Genomic DNA, 6953 nt, shown 5'->3' with positions numbered 1-6953 from the left:
ACAGCACATAACAACAACAACAACAATGTCAAATGTTAGGGCTGCAAGGGGAAATGGGAAATGTATGACCCAGACAACATGGAACTTAGAAATTGGTGGAGACTCAGAAAAGTAAATGATTACTATAAAGTTTTATAAAGGAGGTAGCTACTGAGAGCCATGGGAGCAGATGAAAAGACCAATAGCCTGAAATTTGAAGTTCAGAGAAAAAATTCCCAGAAAGAAGCAATACTGAAGCTGAAACCTGGAGGATAAGTAGGCATTACTTATCTGATTGGCTGTGTTAGAGGCTGAGGCATACTTTGCAAAAGAAGAAATGGCTGGAAAAAAAGAAAGAAAGAGAGAAGTGGCTAGAAAGGTAAGCAAAAGCTACGTCATGCAGGGCATTTTAAGCCTAGTCAGAGTGTTTGGCACTGGGGAGCCATTGAAGGGTTTTAAGCAGGGAAATGAATCAATTGTATACCCACTTTTGAAAATTCATTGACTCTACTTGCGAAAATGATTTACTAGAATGGACAAGACTGGAGGCAGAGAGGCCAGTTAGAAGAACGTTGCAGTAAGTCAGGCAAGACATTCTGGTAGCCTAGTGTATTGTGCAGTCGAAAGAAAAAAGTAGGTAAATTTGAGAAATATTTGGTAATTAGCACACTTCTTTACCGAAAGAAATCTACTGACATACCTAGGTACAATTATTTATTCAAGCACAGCCAATCTGAAAATGAAAAATAAACAATTAAAAGCCTCTACATTGCTCAGACTTTCTATTAATGTTTTCCTAGAAGTTTGATAGGATCTTTATCTGCATCAATTCTGTATGTTTTAGGTGAAAATTCTCTAAAGACCAAAGGTCAAGCTTATTTCGGCTTACACAGCACTCAATGGAGCATCTTAGATAGACTGATAACAAATCAATGGTTTTGGGTACTTTCAAAACTTCAAATAGTTCTTAAGATGAATGACTGTGGTATTGTCTGTGTTTCAAGATGCATTTCTTTTTAAAGCAAGGCCTTAACTTCAGTTTCCAAATAGACGTTGACACACAGAATCATTTTAGTAAGAAACCTTCAAAATCTTCCTTTCAGAATGGACATGAACTCCTTGAGGACTTTTTACTTCTTAACTTGACATATATATCAATGGCAAAGTGAATTTTCTTTCTATATATTTGGTATCTGTGTTCATAATTGACTTTGATTGGGATTTAATGGCCGTGGTTTACTGCTTTCAATAGGATACCAGTTGGCTTCATTAAATGGAGTGGTTCTGTTATCTTCAAAGCCAAACTAAGGTAGTACAGACATTCTGGGGTAGCCTGGAGTAGACTCAGGTGCAAGGAGAAAATAGATAGTTATGAACCATGCATGGCTTCCTTAGAAATCTGAGTTCTAAGTCCTCTTACCTTAAAGATAAAATCTATACCAGGAATTCTAAGTGTTTACTGCTGTCTGAAACCCCCCAGCAAATTTGGTTTACAGATCAATCAAAAAGTATGAAGATATTTGAAACCTAGAATATCCAATATTGTTCTATAATTGCCACTTGAACCTTAAACCACATAATGTCTAGCTTCACATTCATAGATTTAAAATCCATAGGCTTCATTATTTGTGAATGACCCTGAATGAAATTAATCACAATTACACCATTTTTGGGTATTATATTGTAAACACTTAACGTGGTAACTTGAAGCTCAGAGCAGCTATGTCTCTTGCCCAAGGACCCCAATCATTAAGTTTACAAACGCTGGCTTGTCTAACATCAAAGTGAGTGCCTTCGCCTCATTATGCCTCTTTACAACATATAATGATTTAAATATTGTTGAGGCATGAAATTCAATGGTCTGTTCTTGTGGCTGAGACAGAGAACAAGTGACTTAGCTAGTGGAGAGCCTGGCTGATCATCCAGGATCTGCTCTCCTTTTTTTTATTACTCTTCACTCCCTATAGTGGACAGAGGGACATGGCCAACAAACAAATAAAATTGCTTGGTGTGGAACACTGGGCTGAAAAGTACACTAATTGTGGCTGGTGATAAAACTAAAGAACAAGTCATACTTTTTAAAACTTAAGGACTTCGAAAGGAGCCCAGGTGGTGCAGTGGTTAAGTGCTTTGCTATTAACCGAAAGATTGATGATTCTAATCCATCAGCTGCAGAAGAAAGATGAGGCAGTCTGCTTCTGTAAAGATGACAGCCTTGGAAACCACGGGACAGTTCTATTCTGTTCTATAGGGTCACTATGAGTCAGAGTTGACTCAACAGCAACAGGTTTGGTTTGTTTTTTTAAAGGATTTATGAGGGTCTTGGCTGATGATAATCTTATGAGCTCAGGTGCAATACAGGTGGAGAAAGGAGAAAGAGTGTGGCTGTGGAGTTTGGAAACAGCTCTGGATTATTTCTCTTCTGATGAAGTTGTTGTTCTTGCAATTTACAGTCTGTGTAATCGCTGCTCTGTTTGGGTGTGAATGAAGTATATATGATTTGCACCTGATTCACATCATGTGAATGAGTCATCATAAGTCTCACGCATTTCATGGATGCTACATTATTATTGCCAAGAATATGTATGTATATTTTCATATATCAGGGGTCCCTTAACATGGGAAAACTTATTGTAAAACTAAATTCTCCAGCCCACATATTTATTATTGTTACAATAAAAGGAGGAAGATAAAGTCTAGAGATGGCTCTTCTATATGCTGAATCACTTTAGTCCTGATAGGAAAATTACTGGGGGAAGGTGTGGAAATCAGCCTATACTTCAAAAAGCATGCACAAGTTTTAGGGAATAAGAGCAAAATCAATGAAATGATGTGCTGTTCCTCCTGAAGCATACTTCTGGGTTCTGTTTTAACTACCCAGGTCCCAAATCAGGCTTTGCTGCTGTGCTATTCTATTTTAATAGGAAAGAATGAGGAGGTGGAAAGTCACAGTGCTTTGAGGATAATGCATGAAGACATTATTTCTGCTCCTCCCTATCCCAACTCTCTATCTTCCATTTAAAAGGAATTGTACTATGCATACAATTCTTAGTTTGCCAGATTATATGTGTGTGTGTTTTACTCTGGGTCATAGAATGTGAGTGACACTTTTGCCTTCTTTGGACTTGAATAAGTGTGTATTGACCATCTACTGTGAGGCAGTCATTGTTCTAGGAACTGGGGATACTGAAAAATGAAAGAAAAAGAAAGCTGCGTTCATGGTGCTAACATTCTGTATTACCAATGGTTCTCAACAGAGGTGACTTGACCCAGGGGACATTGAGCAATGTTTGGGGACATTTTTTATATTTTTATTTGTTGTGATAAGGGGAGTGGTGTGTATGTATATTTTCATATATCAGGGGTCCCCTAACATGGGAAAACTTATTGTAAAACTAAATTCCCCAGCCCACACCTGGATGGTGTGAGCAGATTGTGATCAGCTGCTGATCTAAAGAAAGGCCTGGATTGTTGCATCTGCAAAGACTGCAGTCAAGAAAAATGCTAAGAAGCAATTGTACTCTGCAACACATGGGGTCACTATCAGAATCAACTCCAGGGCAACAGGTTTGTTTTTCTTTGGTTTAAGGGTAGCAATAAGATTAGCACTTAGCCGTTTGAGGCCAGAGATACTGCTACATATTCTGGACACACAAAAAGTTATTTGGTCCAAAATAGCAATAATGCTGAGCATGAGAAACTCTGATATATTCATCTAGCATATAGATGTTCTGCTTCCAGTCAGGCTGATTACTGTACAGTGTCTCCTGCATAACCTGCATTAGCTCAGTGTAGTATTGACCTTGTCCACACCATGATACCCCAACACTGCTGCTGGAAAGGAATAGGAACATCTTACACTGTGCCGAGTACTGTGCCAGACTCTCTAATTCACTATCTCATCTACTCTTCCCAAGACCCCAGGAGGTAGTCATTGTTATCCCTTCTTTATAGGAGTAAAAATCATTATGGGAATGATTAGCTAATTGGAGCAAAGGTACATTCAGAATCCAAGCCAGGATTTATATCCAGATTTGTCTGTTTCCGTGGCCTGTGATCCCTCAGCTGCTTTTTTCCCTCCCTGCTCCATGGTCATTCTTAGCCCCATCCATACCCCAGAAATTATTGACCTATTCAAAAGAAAACACTGAAAAGCAGAACCTTCTGTGCTGGCCTCTTCCATGGTAGCACCATGAATTTCTTCTTAGAAGTAAACACAGAAACCTGTACGCAGCAATGAAGATTCCATCCATCTTGAGCAGTGCTACTGCTTCACCGCTTTTTGTAAACCTCGTAATTAACTTTTGTCAAGCTTGGTAAAAATGTTAACAGGGTCCTGCCACTCTCTACATGTAAAGTAACATTAGTACTTTTTAAATACAAGACAGCAGTTTCCTCCAGTGGAAAAGGCATTTGCTCTCACAGTCTAAGGCATTCAGCTACTAAAATCATCTTAAAGAAGTTGAGAATCCAGATTGAAGAGAATGGTTTGTAGCACTCACTTATTTTTGAAATAAAAGATAACTTCCAAAAAGTGACATGAGTAAAGAGCTTGTGTAATCTCCATTTGCAGTGATTTTTTCTTTGATTGATGTGCCATTAATACTTTAATTGGCAACAGGTGCAGCTGATTGTTGGTTCCTACACGGAGAAATCTGAAATTGAACATAAGGTTCTGATAAATTAATAAACTCCTCTGCTCCAAACAGTTGTTGCTGGGAACTAACTTTCCATGGAGTGCTGCTCCATCAAGCATACTGAATTCTTTATGTTAAAAAGCAAAGTGTTACTTAATGATAAATTAAAATTACACAAAGAAGCACAGATAGAACATAATAACATCCCCCTCCCAGGGAAAAGGGAAATTGCTGGAAGGAGCAGAAGAATGTGATTTATGAAATAAATTGGTTCCCTTTTATAAAGCAAAGTGTTTTGTCTCTAGATTCCATATCACATTATTAAAATAATTTTGTGTTATTTAATATAAATGGGGGAAGGGAGAGTAAAGGATTTTATATAAAGTCCTTTTTCTCCCCGAGGTAAAATTAATATTGAGTAGAAATCTAGGGGAAAAAAAAAATCCTAAAGGTTCTGTAAAAGGCCGTAAAGTTATGTTTTATTTTATTTGTTAACCCTTTATGTGTTGAGGCCATTTACAATAATTTTGCTCCAAGAATGTATCTCTGACAGAAATAAAGTTTCAGGACTTGATTTCCTATCAACTGAAAACACATCATTTGTTTACCATGCTGGTCGTGGTGGTGAACAAGCACAGGCCAATGCCTCCATCCCCTGATTCCAGCGTATAAGATGGTTAAAAGTCATAAAAACTGTTGATACACTAGGCTGCTAACCAAAAGGTTGCAAGTTTGAGTCCATACAGAGGTACCTTGGAAGAAAGACCTAATGATCTACTTCTGAAAAATCCCCCACTGAAAACCCTATGGAGCATACTCTAATAAACATGGAGTTGCCATGAGTCAGAGTCACCCTGATGGCAGTTGATACTAGTAAGAGAATATAAGGAGCTGTGGGTATTAGAGTTCACCTTCCCCACCCAGGGAGCTCAAAAACTATGGGAAATCTTAACAGAGGTGGACGGTGGTTCTAGTGTGGGGGCACAGTAAATGTTTGTTTGAGTAGGAGAGTACCAAGGACCCCAGAGAGATGATAAACTAGATGAGGGGGAGAAAGAAAGATGTTTAGTTGTACCTTTTTCTTCGTCTGCACTGTGGTTATTGTGTGTTCAGAAAGCCAGTCCTGGAAGCCTAGACTCATCTAGAGCAAAACCAAGAGAGTGGAGCCAGGGGAGGTTGAGGAACAAATTGCATTGATCCAAGTGGATTGGCTTTTCCCAAAAGACTTTCTGCTCCCCTGTCCCCCTCCATCCTCCACTGTAGACTGTGCTGGGGCCAATTGTTATGAGGTTAAAACTTGTAGAAAGGAAAACAACAGAGAAATGTGAAGCCCCAAAAGGCATATCCATAGGCTCTTGTCCTCCACATGTCTAAAAAAAAAAAAAAAAAAAAAAAAAAATTTACACATAAGAGAACACAACCCAGGACCGAAAGTTTTGACTCTCAGGTCTTCATGAGTCAGAATCAATTTGACTGACTGCAACTAACAACAATAAACAAAGGCAGAGAAAGGTTCCAAGGGAACAAAGGGAGAGTGCACAGAGGAGAAAAAATAAGACATGTCAGACACACCAACAACATGAAAGTCAATTGGAATGGCCCATACCAAAGAAAGAGACCTGATGGTACAGTGATTAAAGTGTTCAGCTGCTAACCAAAAGGTCAGCACTTTGAACCCCCCAGCTGCTCTGCAGGAGAAAAGTGTGGTAGTTTGCTTCCATAAAGATTACAGCCTTAGAAACCCCATGGGGTGGTTTTACTCTGTTGTATAGGGTTGCTATGAATCATAATTGACTCATTGGCAGTGGGTTTGTGTTTAGGATTTTACACCAAAGAAGCTGAATAAATAAAACAGAGAGAATAAAAATTTTAAATAAGTATGATAAATAGCTTCAAAGAAAGAGAGTGTGTGGGGATAATGTAAGCATAAAGTAGGAACAAACATTATGAAGGAAAATCAGTCAGAATTGTGATGTATGGAACATATAATAGTTGAATTTTAAAACTAAATAGATTGGTTAAAGAGCAGAACAGATACACTCATAGGACAGAAAGGATAGAGCAATAAAAAGAAACTGATATTGAAGTAAAATTTTCAAAATTTAGCCAACAAGAGTTCCAGTAGAAAAGATAGGAGAGTAAATAGTGAAAAAGTAGTGACAGAATTGTCCAAAGTTAGGACTATCAAAGATGGTGTCAAAATGCCAAAAACTTCTGCAGAAGAAAAGCAGAAGCACAGAGCAGATAGAAATAAGAGGGTACTGAAATTTTTATCATGTTCAGAGGAAAGATATTGTTATTGATAAGCTTTTGATGGAAGGAAATTGAGCAAAATGT

The sequence above is a fragment of the Orycteropus afer genome, unplaced genomic scaffold (assembly GCF_000298275.1).
Source record: "Orycteropus afer afer isolate SDZICR_OR568_19922 unplaced genomic scaffold, OryAfe1.0 scaffold00152, whole genome shotgun sequence".
Lineage (NCBI taxonomy): Eukaryota > Metazoa > Chordata > Mammalia > Tubulidentata > Orycteropodidae > Orycteropus > Orycteropus afer.
Note: the sequence above shows the minus strand (reverse complement) of the source record.